Genomic DNA, 18,647 nt, shown 5'->3' with positions numbered 1-18,647 from the left:
CAGAACAAGAGCTAATTAAACAGTAAAGAACTTTACAGGACACAGAGCTGATCAGTTCAGCATCAATGATGGAGCTAACTTTTCCTTTCAATTTAAGTGATTAACCCCCGGAATTACACTTGACAAGGATTCAAGCATTTCATTACCTTGCTTTAGTAATAATATTAAAAATCAGAGTGCTTTTTGTCAGGAGATACCCTGCCCAGGGATTTGTAAAGAGCATTTAATTACAGGGTTATTTCATTAAATGGAAAAATGGAACTAAAGACAAGAGGCTGTGATTTGGGGGAAGAAGAGTGACAGTGAAGAAGAGGCACTTACAGGGCATGAAAGTAGAGAAAACACCCTAAAAGAAGCACTGAAAAGCAATTCCTCCTTATATGCAATGGCCTGGCTCCATCACATGTGGCAAGGGCAGGACTGTCGCCGCCAGCCCAGGACCTGCATGGAGCTGGGAAGCAGCGGCCAGCACTCGTGCTTATTTGCTTGGCTGTAATTCAAAGGATTAATTAATAAATAACATTAGTTACCATGGGGGCACTGCCAATATGGAACTACTCTGAAGTCACGAGACCAAGGGGTTTGGGCTCAGGGTTCTGCTTTCCCGTTAAGAGGCACAGGGACTGGTTGTACTGACAAACCGGGGAGAGTCCGGCTCAACAAAACACTGCCACACAGATAAGGGGGAAAAAGCTCATCGGATGAAGAGAGAAAGAGGAAACAGCCACTCTGAACATGGGTTTTAAGTCAACTGCAGTGTCCTCAATCTGCTTCACAACCAGCTGGGTTTATTTCCATCCCTAGGAGGGTGAACTACAGGCAGCACCGGGGCAGGAGCTGCCTCCCCACCACCCGGGTGTCCCACTGCAGGCAGAGGAAGGGTCAGGAGAGAGCCCCAGTGTTTGGGTTTCAACAGTTTGCACTTATCTGTGTTTGTGGAAGCACTTCAGAAACTCCCTCAGTGCCTCAGGGAGCGGTTTCCTGGTCTGAGCGCTCCGGAGCCAGGAATAACCCAGGAACCAGCCCGGGCGGTTCAGCTCCTGTGTGCAGGGCAGTGGGAACAGGTCAGATCTACCTCACTTCAGTCCCAAGGTGGGGGGGAGGAGAGAGAAAGTACCAGACAGGAAAGCTTAGATCTGTATGAACACATTGGGTTCCTCTTATCTCAGGTTCTACCTTTTCTGTCCAGAATATCTCCATCAAACTGCCAATGCATGGGGTTCTTTCTCTTTTAAAATAGAATCAGAACAGTTCAGGTTGGAAGAGACCTTCAAAGCTCATCGAGTTCAACGAGCAGGAATATCTTAAATCAGGTTGCTCAGAACCACATCCAGCCTGGCCTTGAACGATGCCATTTCCGAACCACGCTTCCATTACTTCCAAAAGTGAGTTTCTCCGATACGAGAAATAAAATCCATCCTGGATGAATGTTAACATTAACAGTAGCCCCAAAATCACTTACTGTCATGCTGGCATAGTGTTACTGCTAAATATACCCAACAGGCATTTTAATCTCTACCTGCCAGCCCAAGCCACCACTCAGAGCCCAGCTGTGGGCTGGGACTAAGTGGACTCTTGTGCTAACACTGGTGCTAATGGCCAGAAACAGCCTCTGCTTTCACATCCCTGAGTGCTTTTCACAGCTGAGTAACTCCAGTCACCATCAGCCAGGCTTAGCGCTGTATCAGTAAATAGAAGAGAAAAACCAGCCTTTGCCTCCTAAAAGTTATATGCTTGTCACCGTCTTTCAAAGGATGCTCTGAATACAGAGCAATGTATGAAGAGTACGAATACATGAAAATTGAGGCAGTTTTTTAAACTCCACTGAAATGCTCACTGATACAGTGAGAAAATGCCATAAAGTGCTAAAATACATGGTCAGTGCTGCCCAGCCATGTGAATGGTGCTGGGATGGGTCTTGGAAGTTCAAGACCACAAGAGTTTTACTGTATTACAGTTTATTCCTCTCATTAAAATAATAAATCTGGCTTAGCAATACTGTTCCATACAAATACCAAGAGATTTGGCCTTAATACACTCAGCTTTATAATTAACACCAACTTTAGTGTCTACGAAGGCTAAGAGGTCTCTGGGGTTCCTGATCAGGGAATAAATCTATTTAAGGCCTAGATTTATGGTGTATTACAGCTGTGGATTTAGTAGGGGCTTGGGGCTCCAACAGTTCAAAAGTGCTCCAAAGGGATCTTCTGCAGCACAGAGGGATGCAGGAGCCCGTCCCTCAGGTGAGCAGTGAGGCTGCAGGGCAGGGTAGAGACTGGAGCATCATTTCCAACCAGCTCTTGACTAAGCAGGAGCAAGAAGCAGAGATGGAAAATACCCTGAGGTTATAAATGGGTATTTAAAAGGAGAAGTTCTATTGAGAACCTACTGCTGGGATTTGATTTGCTGCCATTCCCACTGGCATTTCTGGGAAATTTCCCCTCTATAAATAAAATCTATTTTAAAGTAAAGCGTCTTGCTTCTGGGTTTTCTGGTGCAACCTAGTGAAGAACCCTGCACAATAGCTTTGTAGCAAATAAAGCTCAATTAGCTAATGGGGCTTGGATCTGTGTTGCAATCACAGAGAGGGAGATCAGTGCCCCAAGCAACAGAACTGTGCAAACACATGCAATGAACAAAGCCACAGAGACTCACAGTTTCAAACATGACCCACGACAGTCATCCAGCCACTCGACTTTTGCCATCTCTGAAATGGGGATGTAGCCTATAGCAGCTTGAGGAGCCCTTAGGAGGACTTACACAGGTTTAACACAAACATATACAGTATTTTCTAATCTATGTGTTAGACATTACTTTTCCAAGAACATTTTGCTGTAAGCTGCTGGAAGACCTGACTCACTCCATGGCTTTTGGCAAGAGGCTTCTCTTCTCCGTCCTTTCATTTATGTTTCTAGCCCAGTATCCCACAACAAGCTTCTCGTCTATCTAATACGGTATCCTGCCTCCAGCAGTAGCTAATAGCTGATGTTTCAGAGGAAGGCAATCTTGTTAACAAAGGGAAAATATAGTTCCTGACCCTTGAAGGCAGGCAGGCAGAGCCCTTAAACTTTTGATTTATTCTTCCTGCTGATGTTGGTTGCTTAGCTACAAATATTCTCAATGCTCATACAAGGCCCTCTCGTACTCCTCCTCGCCGCCACGGTTTAAGTCCGGCCACAGTTTATTTTTCTTGAAACCAAGGTGATGAAATTGCATGTGGATGTTACATCTGTGATGCAGAATGCGCTGCTCCCTCTCCAGCGCTGGGTTATTGCCATCAGTGTTAACAGGAGTAGAGGGGGCTCCATTCCACAAGTCACCTCCAACACCGAAGATGGGCAACAGTGCCCAGCTCTGATGTAAGAGAGCTCTTAAAAGAGAAATCAGCAGGGAGAAAAAGTGAGAGCCAAGCCCGATGAACCAAACTGAACCTGCAGCTGAAGCAGACCTGCTGGCAGCTCGCTCCATGGACCTGTCAAGCGCTCAATGCAGCACAGCACTCGGCCTCTGCTGACACAATGCGTGTAGCCAGAGGGTCTCTGGATGCACCATCCACAAGCAAATGAGGCTGGATGGGAGCAGCTGATACCAGTCTGCCATAATGAGGGGCAAACATCCCGACCACCTGACAGCATCCCTATGGATCTCCCCATCCTCTTCGCCTGTGCCCCCAGCTGCCTGCAGAGCACATGGCTGCAGCCTCATGGCTCCACTGCTCTCTCCTCTGCCGGTGTCCTCCTGAGGTTGCTGTAGTGTGAGTGCTCATTAAACCTCAGGTCCAGACATCCCCATCTCCCACCCTGCGCTGCACTTATGTGGGGACAGGAAGAGGCCACCAGCAGGTGACGTGAGTCAACAGGAAACAATGGTCTGGTCTCAGTCAGGGTTAAATAAAATCACTGCAAAACAATAACGTCTCGGAGCTACCCGTGGGGGAACGGGGAGAGCGGGTCTGGCTATGAGCTCTGGGACAATCGCTTGCACCAGCTGTGGGGCTGGGGCAGGCAGCAGAACTCAAAGGTGGCTTTTTTCCTGCCTGCTGAAATTAGAGAACAATGAGCAAAGCCTCCCTGGTAGGAAAGGGAAACACACGGCCCCGGCCCCACAGCCGAGCTTTGAGATCTCTCACTGAACACAGCTAACAGAGATCATAGGACCACAGAATCCCAGAGTCGTTTGGGTTGCAGGGGCCTTAAAGCTCCTCCAGCTCCAACCCCTGCCACGGGCAGGGACCCCTTCCACTAGAGCAGCTTGCTCCAAGCCCCTGTGTCCAACCTGGCCTTGAACACTGCCAGGGATGGGGCAGCCACAGCTTCTCTGGGCACCCTGTGCCAGTGCCTCAGCACCCTCACAGGGAAGAGCTTCTGCCTAAGGCAAGGCAGATCAGTATGTGACCCCGAGGTTACTGCTTAGGAAGCAATGGACAAGTATGGAGAGCTGTTAGTGCTGCTACATTCTGCTGGAGCAACTTGAGCAGTAAAAAGCGCCTCTGGAGCTCACAGTGCCTCGTGTTTGGTGAGCAGGTAATAGAGGAGACAGAAGTGCTGGGAGTCAAGGGTCTCTTTATCAAACTCGTTTTTAACTAACAACCTTGCACTGATGCCAGGAGAGAAGCAGAAAGCTCCCGTCAGCACCACAACCAGTGATTAATCTGTTGCACGGCGCTTTGCTTGCTCGACATGACAGAGCTCATCAATTCTCATTGTTACTGATGCTGTCCTGGCCCAGGGGCCAGGCAGGAGAAGGCTGCCTTGTGCTGCAGGTGTCCTGGACAACTGCCTGGCCACGGTCAGGGAAGCACAAGCAGCCTGACTGCAGATAACCCCCATTTATCATGGACACTGGCTCTGGATCTGAGCGCCTCCGTGGGCAAGGAGGCACGGACACACAGACACACGCAGAGGAGGTGTCACCTCACTCCGTGCAGCAGTTCTCTGCCCACGGTTGGCTGCAAGCTGCGGCGCCATGGAAGGGCTGCCACGAGCATCACTTGGAGCACTCTTCATCCAGCCCCGTCACCTGGATCCCAAAAGGAACTGCAGTGTTCAGCGGCAACACCATCAGGAGCTCGGAGGCCAAGTCTGTGTCACTGCGCAAAGCAACAAGGACCGCTGTCAGTAGAGTTAATATCTGCGCTGTGCTTTGACTGGAGAGCTCTGGTCCCACATTTCGGATATTCCTCTCTTGGCATGGTCTGTGCATCTTCATGTTCTCAGCTTTTCTCATGCCCATCACTCCAAGCCCCACAGGCTCATCAGGCACTGACTGCTCTCCTCACTCCTGTATATGTTGTCTCTATATCACTTGTCCCTTGGTGCTGACCGCCTGTCCCAGGCTCCAGCAGGAGAGGTCCCTAAAACATGCAGCAATCCTATGAGTTGCAGGGAGGGAAAGGGCAATCCAAGAGCAAATAACACTAACAGGGGGACTGGTTTAGTGGTGGCCTTGGCAGTGCTGGGTTAACGGTTGGAGTCCATGGTCTTAAAGGTCCTTTCCAACTAAAATGATTCCATGATTCCGTGAGTCTGTTCTGTGAATCTCTGTGCTGGAGCTTTCTGCTCTCTCCCATGGGAGCATCATGTTGTGCAACCCCTTCAAGAAGGTTCCGGCCCAGCACACCAGTCAAGCACCTCGCAGGATATGACAAACTGCTTGGAGGCTTTGTTAAAGCCTTATTTTAATCATTTTATCACTCTAATTCTTGTTTTCATTGTCTTTGCTGTAAATCTACTGGCTGCAGCCCAGTCTGCATCCTGCTCTTTCCTGGGAAATGGAGTGTGCCAGACCTGCCCATTGCAGCAGGGAAGAAAGAACCAGTGCTGGTGAAGGGAGACAATCTTGGAACAAGGCTGTATATGCTAACATGTTATAATAATAATATATAATAAGCCTATACATGCTAATGCTAATGTATAAGCTATATACATAGTCACTGACTGGAGCAACTGGCAGCTTGGGCCCAGCATTCAACACATCTCCATCAGACATCAGTGCCCAAAGAGTCTTAAAACTGTGTCTTCAGCACCTAAAATCAGGAGTGAACAAATCAGTGCCTTTACGTTTTGCTATCGCAGGTGATAGAGCTCCAAGTTCCTCGAATAGCTCTTCTCAACACAAATGACAACTGTATCTTGTATTATTAAATCTGTCATCAAATTGCATGTCTCTGAAATGGTGAAAGTCAAAGAGAATCCACGGAGGGGGGTGTTTCTGTACAATACCCAGCAGAGCTGAGGGAGCCTTTTAAATAAGAAAAGGTGTTATTGCTGTCACTGTCAGCACAAGGAAGCTCACAGAATCACTGAGTGCTCTCTCATCCCACTCACTGCCTTCCCAGCTTCCCAGCCATGCACCCTGGGGCCACAAAAGCCTGGCACATTGCTGAGATAGAAACCCAGAGTGGCCCAGGGCTGTGGCTCAGGCTGGGTGTGAGCGGAGCACCCTGTGCTGGGCAACGTCTCCTGCTGAACTGGGGCTCCCCTTTGTCTACAGCACAGCTCTGCTCACATCCCCCTCTTCTAATATTGGCACTAACGAGGCCACAGGAGCCTACATTGTATTTACAAGCCCCACGGCAGCCCTCTGCTCCCCGTGGCTGCTGTCATGCCTGGGGACACCTCCTGCTCGTTGCTGTGTAGTGGGAAGGATGGTGGCAGGAGCCCTGGCACTGTGCTGCAGAGCCACAAGGCAATGGGGTCTGCTGGAGCAACCTGCTCTAGTCAGAGGTGTCCCTACCCCTGGCAGTTGGAACTGGATGAGCTCTGAGGTCCCTTCCAACCCAAACCATTCCGTGATGGTGGGGAAACAGAAGGGAGCAAGGAGAGTCACTCAGTTTACCTCTGAACATTAACATGACTATGAATTACCATTTGCTACATCAAGCATGATGTAAAGAGAACAAACACAGATGCAGCCTTGACCTTCTCTCCCTCCCTGCACTCTCCTTTCCTTATCCCCTTCCTACAAGCCACAATCCCTGAGCCTGGGGCAGATGCTCAATGCTGCTGCTGGGGCAACTCCTCACTGTCTCCAGCTCACAAGTCTGAATGAGGCTTCTCTTGTTAGCACACTTCACTGTTTTCATTGTATCTGGGTGCTCCCCTAGTTGTACATTGATTATAAACATGCTTCCTTTTCCTACAGTGATTATTGTTTGCTGTATTTATCGACTAGTGAATGGCTCAAAGTCATTTTGCTGCTGTTTAAGATATTGGGAGCAATACTGGTCAACCTGCTACCTTTGGGGGAAAAGATGGGAGGGAGGAAGTGTGCCTGCAGCCTAATGAGGACGCAAGTGCTTGCCAGGCTTTAACTTGAAATACTTGCCTTCTTTTCAACAATATCCTTTTCCGCTGGGCGCTGGAAAGAGCAGAGCTGGACAATTGCACGGGAAGCAGGGAGAGGCTAACAATAGAGGAGTGGAGTTGGGAGTGAAACCAGTCCATGTCCTTTGACTCGAAACGTGAAAAGAAACAAATTGCACGAAGGATGACTAACAAAGGCAGCTTTAACTATCGTTTCAGGGCTCGTCTTTTCAGGTTCGCAGCACGGACGCCGGGAAAGGACATTCGGATCCCTGCATTACACGAGTTTCAGTACAGCTCCCTTTAAAGTTGGCTCTGCTGCGCTCTTACCACGTACACAGCCGCCTACACGCACCCTGCTTGCAAACACACCCGCCCCAGCCTGGCCAGTGCTGTTCTCACAACCGTACACAGCTTTTACAGCCGCTTCCAGAACTGTACTCATTCCACAGGCAGCGCCACACGCTCCGCTCCCCGGGACGTGAGGGAATCGCTGCCCTGTGCTCCCAGATTATCGAATCCCTTTTTGCGGAGTACCAGCGCTCAGAGTAAACCCCTTCCCAACAAACCACTCGCCACTTGATTCCAGCATCTTTCCTTCCCTCCCCGCCAGCGTCTAGAGAAGGCACCGAGCACTCCTTTGCTCGGTGGGTGATGAAACACAGAGGTTGGCTCCAGCTCAACCCCCCCAGGCTGATTTCACAGGAGCAGCGCACACATCTGCACCGCTGAACCGACTGACAGACCTCGGGAGATCCCTGCTCAGAGCAACCCAGCAGTTGAACACCAACACACTGCGATGCTGGAGCCCAGCAGTCCCACCAGCTGAAGCAAGGCACTGGAAGGTCTGTTTTCTCCACATCTGGCCCTTTTTAAACAGCAGCATATGAATTAAAAGGATTTAAAAGGTCCAACTTCCAGAGCAAGCTCACGAAGGTGCAGGGAATGCTTTGTCCATTGTAATCTGGCACATCCTAGCGAACCACTGAAAAGAAAGGTAAGTGGAAAACTACCAGGCACTTACCCCAAGCTTCCACGGGACAGAGAAATCAGACCAGGAGAGAACCCCAGTTCTGAGGTGCCCGGGGAAGTCAGCTCCTCCGCGAGCAGCGCGAGCCCATCTCCTGCCTGCCTGCCTGTCCCTCTGCCTGCTGCCTGAGCGGGCTCTTGATCTGCTCCAGACTCCGGGACCGCCAGACTTCCTCTGCAGCTGATAGCGGGGTTATTAAAGTAAACTGACTATTGCCCTTTGTGAGGAGGTGGGGGGCTGGGAGGCTCAGCCCCTTCCCTTCCTTTGTAATTCAAACCCTTCCTTGAGGCTCTGCTCTGGAGGAGAGGCATCTGCTCCCAGCCCCTTCCCTGCTGCCTGGGAGCTCCCACAGGTACTGGCTGGGATCCAGGCTGAACAAACCGCACCGCACTCCCAGCTTCCATGACAAAGCACCTCATTCCTAATTAAGCTTCACCTAGCATTCCTCTCCCTCGTACATAACCAGTGCGAACACACAGGTAAGAAGGGAGAGGGGTTGCACAGGAGCACCGGCTCCCCTGCACCTCAGATCAATGTGAACATTTCCTCTTCATTTATTCAGTATCAGGCTCCCAACGCTTCCAAAACGTTGTGTATTCACCATCCCTACCTGGGGCTCTTGGCTGCTGAACACTGGGAGCTGCTGGGTGGATGGATGCTGGTGGCATCAGAGCAGTGCAGGTTTCCCACCCCTCCCTGCACTGGTCCCCAAGCCTGGCATAGCAATGTCAATGTGCTTTCCTAGGCAGCTGCATCGGGATCGGGCAGCCCTGATCTTTATTACTTCCTGAAGGCAGTTAATCTTTAAAGCTGAAACTATAAATGCTGCCAGCTTAGCTCGCAGCCTCCTTCTATGGGCATTTACAATTCACATTTGGAATTGTAAAGAAGCCCAGGCATGCAGGGATGTGTCCACAATGCAGCCATACAGGAATTAAAGGCCATTCTCCTCAAATCCTCTTGAAATCTAAACTTTCATTATTAGCCATACACAGCATGATAATAAACTCCAGTCTGACAGCAACACACACATCTCATCTCACTGTGTTTCAGTACCACAACACTCCACAAAGGCCTGGTAAGCAGGCTCAGTCCAACAGATTTTCCTTCACCCTGTCAGTGGGAAAATGCTGGCACATCACAGAAATCAAAGGAAAAAAACCCCAAACTGGAATATTGTGTTGAAGTTCCCACAGCTCCCGGCGCCTCCCTCCCTTTCCCAAAACATCCTCCTTGAGCAGTGGTTTGTGCTCATTTCTGACAGCACATGTTTAGATTCGCTGCTCTGGTGATGACCACAAGCAGTGGGGACAGTCACATTATCCTTCTCAGCTGTTTGTACCATTCCCTGAGTTAATTTCAAAGGGAGCTGAGAGCATCTGCTGTGATCCAGGGCATGTTCTTGCACCAGCAATCATGCTGTACCCCAGACCGAGGGCTAAGAATGAAAACAGCTTTGCAGTGCCTCTGATGGAGCTCAGGTTTGGAGTCTTAGGCCAAATGCCACTTCCACTGCAGCCCACTGGCTGTGTTCTCTGTTCTCCTCCATTTACAGGAGCAGGATCTGACTACAGAGCCGCTGTCCCAGGCTATCTGCAAGCCTCCCATTTCCTGAGATGCCTCCCATGCTCACCCCAATCCTTGGCTGGCAGACTTATGGCCTTAGGGCATTAATAGTAGGTAGATATTAAATGACACAATAAAACCACGGACAGTCTACGATGAGACTGGTACAAAAGAACAGCTCAGCAAACAAACCAACCCCCAAATCTGTGTGCCTGTGTTGTTATGAGAACACAAGGAGCTTGCTTTTCTTCTCTATTACACTGGTTCAAACTAATTCCACTCATTTATTCTCTATATACATGGGGATACTAAAATAAGAATTGACCTAGCATTGAATATTCCCTGTCTTAGGAATGACTCCCAGCTGCTAGTAACACAGAAGGTCCACGAGAGCCTGAGAGCATGTATCCATATGCATGCTTATCTCTTCATTTCAGACCATTCTCTTCCTTTCAGACCATTCATCATTCCTTGCCTGGAAGCAACAGTTAATTTACAATAACTCAATGTCGAGATTGCAGTTTAAAATCCTCTTGAGGATTGCCCTGGGAGAAGATTTTGTCCCGGCTCTCTGCGGCCACTGATTCAGCTGAGCCTCTTCTGAAGTCACTCACTCTTAGAGTATAACAGAAAAAAGAAAGAGAGAAGACCTGCTGGCTGCAGCCAGTGCACATCCAAACCCAATGATGGATCATCTCTCCAGAGCATTCTTTAGGGATTTCAGTAGCAGAACTGAGAGGCAGAAAAGAAGAATAAGGCCAGTCACAAAACCCTGCATGCAGTGGAGACTGTTCCCTATGGTTTATTGTTTTGTCCGAATATAGATCTAAATAACATACGACTCTCGCACAGAGTAGGAAATGCTTCCAACCTAAGAAGGAGAAGATGGAGGAGACGGTGCCCCTGTGCTCACATCAACAAATTGGACCTTTCTGAAAAAGCCATGTCACAACCAGACCTGCTCCCCCCCTCGCAAACAGCAATCCAGATAAAATCCATGGGAAGGATCCTCGGAGCAGAGCTAACTATGGCCTGAGTCTGTATCCTAGAACCATAGAATCAACCAGGTTGGAAAAGCCCTTTAAGCTCATTCAGTCCAACCGTTCCCAGCCCTGCCAAGGCCACCACTAACCCATGGCACTGAGGGCCTCATCTCCATGGTTTGTGAACCCTTGCAGGGACAGTGACTGCAGCCCTGCCCTGAGCAGCCTGTTCCAATGCCTGAGCATCCTCTGGGGAAGGAATTCTTCCTAACATCCAGTCTATCCTGTCCTCCCCTTCCCTTTCTTACATTTGCTGGGACTCAGCTTTATCTTTCCATTTTAAGGACTTTGCCACCTCATACCAGCGTTGATGGCTCTTGCCTTTTAACGAGCTCAAACTGCAGCTAGAATTTTGGAGAGCAATTATTGAAGCATCTTCAGGTAGCGCTGCAGACAGTGCCCGATGTGCCATCTATGGAAATCAGAAGGTGTCTAAAGAGGGTGTTTACAAGCAGAATGCTGCTCAAAGTCTGCCTCGGTTGCAGATAACAAGGCTGAGACAATGACAGATCTCCTTCCCCTGGCAGCCAAGAGCAGCTCCCTCTGATTGGCTTTGCCGTGTTTATCCAGGATGCTGGGAGAGAGCAGGCACCAAATATGCAATTAATTGGCAGTTTGCAGGAGCATATTGCCTAAAGATAAACAGAGTGGGTGATCCTGGCGCATGTAACACGCTGAGCGCTGCAGATGTAGTGTTGACCCAGTTAAAAACCAAACGAGGGTTCCTTGGTTCTCTTGGAACATAATTGTATTCAAATGAAGACTTTTTGTGCATGGTCCCTCTGGCCTTTGGGTGCTCTCTGTGTGTGTGTGAGTTTAAGCTGTTCCAGGGTCTTCCTTAATCTGCAAGTACTTCATAAATGAAGGATTTGCTGAGAACTTCCACTGCTGACATGAATGGATAGAAGCTGTTCTGTGCAGGAGCAGACAAGCGACTGCGACGCAGTGTTAACGGCCTCTGCTCTTCACAGCGGGTGATTGCAAGCAGGAAGAGAGGAGAATGCTGGATCTGAGTCCAACCTGGAATCAGGTGATGTGGGAAGGAACAAAATTCCCTAGGACAGACCCAGGAGTGAAAGGAGATGGGGTCTGGAGGAGTAGAGGGGAGGGGGGGTTATTCTGGGAGGACCTGGAGCAGGGGGATGACCAGTGCTCAGGAAATAGAGGGTGAGTGGAAGGGACAGGCTACAGCTTCTAAACAGAGGTGTTGCCATAGGCACAAAGATGACATAAAACCCAGTCAGGAAAATGTTAAGGCAGAAGAGTGAATGCTCCTTGGAGGTCAGGATACACACTGTGGAAAATCTGCTGAGGCTGGAAGGGGAAGGGCAACTCGAAGGTGATGCCAGACAAGCTGGGAAGCTTGAGAGACTTCAGGAGGGGGATCTGTGACATGGTCAAAGCAGCAGCACAAACTGGTGGATCAAGTGTGAGACACAAATGCTGACAGAAGAGCCCTCGCTTCAGGAGAGAGGATGTGCATTAGAAGAGAAGTCCTCGGTGAGGACTTTCAGACTCAGTGTTCTGCAGAACAAAGGAGAGGCCACACAGCTCCCCCGCGCAGCAGCAACAGGCAATGAAAATCACTGACCTCCCAGGACAAAAGGACATTTGCCTTCTCATCTTTTATACTTAGTGCTATAAAACTAACGATTAAAGCATGTGACAAATCTCTCACTTCATTTTACTGAGGCAGCATTGACATTTACCAGCGCTGTTCAGATGGAGCAAGAAAACAAGCCATGACCTGGCAACCTCTTTGTGAGGGACAATACACAGAGATTGTATCTGGCCTGACCAATGTGACGACTTCAAAATGCCTTTACAGGAATTACCGATCCCCTGGGGAGAGTTTTACAGCGTGCTCTGACTTGTGTTTTTTAGTTGATGATTTCACTTTGCCCTCAGCCTGGGCTGTGAACACAGAGTGGATGGTTTCACATGTACTTTGTGCTCTGCAGACCATGTCTTTCCTTCTTCTATGCTAAGGTGATTCCAGGTGAGTTCCTCAAGCAGGGCTCAGTCCAGCTTCCATGTGAATTGTCCTGAAGGCCAGGCCTTAACCACACGCCATGGAGTTCGGTGTTCCAAGAGCACAGCAAAAATTCAGCAGTGTTTTAAAATACCTTTTACTTTTAGATCAAAGTGCCTGCATTTGGGTACCCAAAATTAGCAAGCAAAATAAGTGACATTTTATTCAGAGATGCAGAATTTCCATTGATTTTAATGGATTCAGCATCCCAGGAAAGTAGGCCACTTACTGATGTACCTACATAAGCATCTTCATGCTGACTTGAAGGAGCCAAGTTTGTGAACGATGATGACCTCATGTTTTAAAAATCAGGAGAAAACTCTGCACCCATCAGTCTGCCATTCCCTGTATTTCTGTCAGCAAGTCTCATTCAAGCTGCAAATGTGCCTTTAAAGTTTCCTGCAATGAGGTCTCCTCTGTTCAAGAGAACACTTAGGTACAAGCTAATGTCTTCCCGAAGAGAAGCACTGCGGTGAATCGAGGCTAATGGCTTCCTCATACCCCTGTGGTGGAGGTGGGAACGAAGCTTGGTGTCCCCACAGAACAGTTCTGATCCTGATGGGAATGGCTCAGCAGCCTCGGAGACTGCTTCTGCCTCCTCGCTTCACCCAAGGACACGGTGGCATCCTACAGGACTTAGTTCTTCAAAGCACAACAAGTACACAACACCGGATAAATGGCTTCGTGTTCAGTGTTCTGGGCAGGGTGGAGGAAGGAGATGGGGCAGTGAGAAGCAGCAAGACCTTGAGCAAGAGGAGCTCTGGGGAGGGCTATGGAACCAATGGAGCACGATCCTGTGCTAATGCCCATGGAGGAGCTCCTCAACCTGCTGTTTATCTTGCAATTTATCTATTTTAATCTCGTGCAGCTGAAGGACTATCAGTCCTGCTGTCTGTCTGCTGAAGGAAATAGCTGTATAATTGAGTTCTGATTGTTTAAAGCACTTGGCAGGAAACAATAGATAAAACCTGACAGGACTTTCACAGTTAACAATACAAACTAATGAAGTGAAATGCTGCTCAGAGAAATATTGTGACGGGTATCCACGGATTCAGATGAAGGAAAGGAAGTGTCAGGGTGAGTTCTGCCCTGCTCTCCCTCAGTCTTGACTTTGATGAAGAGTCATCAGCTCCTCCTCCTCTCTGTCCACACTTCCATCACACTGCTCGGTCCCGCAGCACTGTCAGCAAGTTTGTAAAGTGACACTGGTTTAAGCAATTCCCAGAGAGGATCCACAAGTGAGCTGAGCTCCCATGGACTTCAGCATTCCTATGGCTCTTACCAGCAGGATCTCACCTGTGGAATGACACAGACCATCGAAGGGAAGCGATGGGGGAAACCCTGAACCTGGATGGATGCACAGGCAGCACTGAACTTCCAGCACGAGCATTTGGGTGCAGGATTGTTCACAGCCACAGCATGACAGGAGCTCAGCATGTAGCCAGCGCAGGCAGGGAGGGCTCTGACTCTCCAACTTGCTCCTAAAGGCAATGGCTGGATATTGAACTTTGGTAGCAAGAGTCACTGCCACTGCAGAGAGCTACAGGCACTTCTTATTGTCCCTTATCTTACACATTGCAGCTCAGAGCCTGAATTATTCAAAGCAGTCTCCACTGGCAGCTTCTTGAAGCAGGAGGCACACAGACACACAGATGGTGGCTGCAGTTTTCCCCTGTGCCTGGAGTATCCCAATTCCCACGTGTGTTGAACTGGACAATTAGTGCAATTTGTTAAGCAGGCAGCAGGCAGTGAGCTGGAGCACACTGTGCTGTGCTCTCAGAGGGTGCTGGTCCACAGCCCCTCTCATCTTCATGTCATCAGATGGGCAGACAGGCAGCGGCCAACCTGCCCTGGCCACGAGTGCAGTACACAGTGTATTGGGTTGGCTGGTTGTGGTTTCAACCACTGGCTCAGCTAGAATGACACTAAAGGCCCCAAAGAAACCAGTGAGAGGCCGCAGAGAAACCAATGATCAGAAGCACTACAGGAAATGATTTCCCTGTTGTGTTTCTTACTGTAGGCACAGTAAGATTGTCCTGGTGTGCTGCGAGGAGGTTCTATGCACAGAAGTAGGATCAGTGTCTATTGTGGCTACGACTGATCTCTCAGATACCTCCTGAAAATCAAAGTTTCAAAGGCTCCTGCCTGCATCCAAGCTGTGACAGTTCTCCTGGGGCACTGGGGTGTTAATACTTCAAACCTGACACTCCTGAAGCGGATGACAACGCTCCACGTTGACTCAAGGGTGGAGGAACAGACCTCAGAAGGCACGGATGTAGCCTGAGTTTCCTGGCTGAATGGTGCCATCAGCTGGTTTGCTGTCATGGAGGCGAATTGTCCATTACCTTGGGAATACCACAGGCTGTTTACTGGGATGAGTTCAGCAGCTGGGAGGGATCAGGGACTCCTGAGTTCCTGCACTGATGTGCAAAAGCAGCAGCAGTGGTAACAGACTGTGATGGGTACAAAGGGAAAATACCAGTATAGCTTTCTCTGAGCAGACCTGTGCCTCTGTGGTGCCTGCCCATCACCTTCACTGGCTCACTAAACACCCAGGATGCACAAGGAGAGGGTTGGGAGCAGCTCTGTGGTGTGAGGGTGGGATCCCACAGGCACTGGGATCAGATGTGGTGGGTGCTGGACAGTGGTTGTGAGAGTTAAGCTGGAGGCCCCAGCTGGAGCCCAGGTCACCACAGAAGCCAAAGAGTCGTTACTATCCTCACATTGCAGGCTCAGAGAAAGGTAGAGGGGTGTCTGTGACCAATATCTACTGTGATTTCCCCAGGGGAGCTCAGGAATGCCTGGTTTTTCATGTCCAAATTTAATCCCTGCCAATAGCTCATGTAAACAAGGAAGACCAAAACTACACAGAGTTAAGCCTAGAGTCTGCCTAACGATTGCATTATCTTCCCAGTGACTCCGTATAAGCGCAGAGTTTTCCTGCAGTCATCATAACAGAACCATCACTACTGTGTCCTCTGGATGTCATTAATAAATAATAAATCAAACCACTCAGGAAGAGGGAGCAAAACCACATCTCAGATTTTTCAGAGCACACTGAGGTCAGTAGCAGGGACAGGCAGGAAAGGGAATGTGTAACGGGACGAGCCCTGGGGAACAGCAGCTTTGCAATGTCACAGGGACAGGCAGGAAGATCAGAGGATGCTGCAGGCACAAGCAGTGCCGGCAGCACAGCCCAGGCCCCACTGCCCGCAGGCACCAGCAGCACAGGAACAAGAGCGCCGGGTTTCAATGCCAGCACCAGCGTCTGCCAGAGAAGGTCAGTGTATTTTTGCTGTCAGCTTCTTGGGAGGTTTCTTTCAACATGGCTTAATTGGGTTTTAGCACTGGTGAAAGCCCTGGAGAGAGAGAACTCACGCTTAGTCACAGAGAGTTATGAGCCCTGACAATGGCAACGTCCCTCTTTGCACAGTCAATGTATGAACAGTTCTCTCCTCCCTCTCTGCAGTCAGTCCTGCTGAGATCCAGGAGTCAATCCCCCCTTCTCTTGCTCTCTTTTTTTCCAGTACACAGCATTGTCCATCCCCAGAGTTCCTCCTCTCTCGCTGTTGGCAGCAGTGAGACAGGAGGGTGGTGTCACCAACTGGTGGTACAGGAAACAGACTGGTCCTGAAGAAACTGCTCTAGCGGAAGGTGTCCTTGCCCATGGCAGGGGTTAGGAGCTGCATGAGCTTTAAGGTCCCTTCCAACACAAAAGAGTCTGGGATTCCATGCTTTTAGGAGTACAGGCCTTGGAGGATAAGCTTTGACACCACCCACTGCTCTTGGGTCAGTTTAGCCCATCCCTGCGCCCCAGTAACTCCACCAACATCTTAAGGAGTAAATCAATACCTGGTGTTCAGTCACGTCCACAGATTTCTCTCCTAACCTCTGCTCTTTCTCAGCTGCCTCATACCCACCCTGCCTCACAATTATCAGAAAGAAGAAGAGAAGGAAAATACACAGCAAGAGGAATCCCCCCTTTTTTAAAGACAAGGAACAAACTATTCTCAAAACAGCTGCTTGAATATCAACTGGAAAAGGAATCCAACCCCAAAATAGAGGCCAGTGAAACACACCCTGTCGATGGGAGAAAAATATCTTCATCATCCTTTCCCAAGTTAATCTTTTTCCCAGGTGTGCCAAGCCAGCCAGAGCCCAGGGAGGGAAAGCGAGTTGCTTTCCATCTCCTGAACACTTCTTAAACTATGGAAGGCTCAAATCCATCATCCCAAACATGGCTCCAACCATTTCTCTCCCTGTTGTGCTCTCTCAAAGAGCCTCACTCTGCTGGAACTTCATTGTGGCCATTTTCCTCTTTATAGAAAGCATTATTCTTGAGACACACTCAGTTCCAAAGCAACACACGGGTCATTCTCACCCCCACACATGGAACACTCAATGAATTGCTTTAGTTTACCGCAGCCTGAGATGGGATTTCAAAACGTGTCGGATCCTTCCAAGATCCTGTTCCTGTTCCCACTCCCTGCCCCACCCTTCGCTCTTCACAGTGATCCTTTGGGGGATGCTGAAACTGAAATCCATGTGCTTGCCAAACAGTTTTCCTTTTCACCACCTACACTTCCACTTGGGCTCCCGTGAGGCCCCTGGGGCGCGCCGCTGCTGGCACTCGATCCTGGCAGCAAATGGACCTTGTTTGATTGGGACTGGGTGGAAGGAATCTGCTTCCCATCAGATGTGTGAGGCTGGGCTGTGGGGAGGGTATTATTGTGTTTACTGGCTGGGGATATTTTGAGTGCAGTCGTTTGTTGTTGTGATTTTGGATTAGAGGCATCTCCTGCCTCCTCACAGTTGCTGGCAGCATGCTGCAAAAATATGATTAATTAAAGTGTGACTGTGAATCCACTCAGAGGCTTCAGACTTTTCCTCCTCTAACATTAAATGGAGAAGGGGCCATTTAAAAAGTTCAGACCTTGAAGCAGAATTCAAAGTACACTGCAGTGCAGCTCAGCACGACGAAGGTCAACCTTCAACATTTAAAAGCCATGATTCCTTGGAGAGAAGAGACTTCAGCTCCTGGCCCAATCCCAAATACAGAAATAAATAAGTAACAGATAAACAACCAGGCCCTGCTCAAAAAGGACTTTGGCAGAAGCACACTGGTCACCTGAGGGGCTCCTTCATAGCCTGTGACGTTTTTACCTTTGTAGACAGCTCAATCCCAGAATAAAGCCCTGTTGTGCTGAGATTTGAGAGTAAAACAACACATTCTGGCTCGGTGAGAAGCCCCTGGAAATCCTTGAAGACCTCCACAAGACCACAAGTGTAGGACTTGTAAAAGAGACAACTTGATAAATTGGAAAATGTGAATTTGCTAACAGGGATTTAAAAGGTATTTTAACTGATGTGCAATGGCTGCAGCGCAGGCACGGCTCAATCTGAGCGGGGCTGAAGGTCTGCTTTTGAAGGAGTCAAACTTGAAAGAAAATAAGACGAAAAACGTCTGCTACATTCCAAGGTCACAAAGGGTTCCCTGAAGCTCCGTATCCCTCCCGACTCTGCCTTCCTAAATGATAGTCACTTGTTAGTGCAGAGCACCTACTTGAAACGGAGCATAATTAGCAGGGAAAAGGAAAAGCACGTCAGACTGAGAGAGGATGTCTGTAACAAGAGGTTGTGAGGAGCAATGTGCTGCACATTCAGAGGCAAAA

At 49.2% G+C, this 18,647-nt stretch overlaps 1 protein-coding gene across 7 annotated transcripts in view; it reads right to left on the bottom strand.

Annotated features, from left to right (window-relative positions):
- DAB2IP (DAB2 interacting protein) overlaps nt 1-18,647 on the bottom strand; it is a 167,879-nt gene that overhangs the window by 64,273 nt on the left and 84,959 nt on the right. Inside the window, exon 1 of one of the 7 annotated variants that reach the window (XM_062640945.1) lies at nt 8,329-8,606. The exons of the other annotated variants lie outside the window; for them this stretch is intronic. The gene's annotated coding sequence lies outside the window, so the exon portion shown is untranslated. Of the gene's footprint in view, nt 1-8,328; nt 8,607-18,647 lie in introns of those variants that run through there. 7 annotated transcript variants of the gene reach the window in all.

The sequence above is a fragment of the Pezoporus occidentalis genome, unplaced genomic scaffold (assembly GCF_034315485.1).
Source record: "Pezoporus occidentalis ecotype Australia unplaced genomic scaffold, CSIRO_AGI_Poc_V1 ctg68, whole genome shotgun sequence".
Lineage (NCBI taxonomy): Eukaryota > Metazoa > Chordata > Aves > Psittaciformes > Psittacidae > Pezoporus > Pezoporus occidentalis.
The sequence above is the reverse complement of the archived record's forward strand: the minus strand, read 5'-3'. Positions and strand labels throughout refer to the sequence as shown.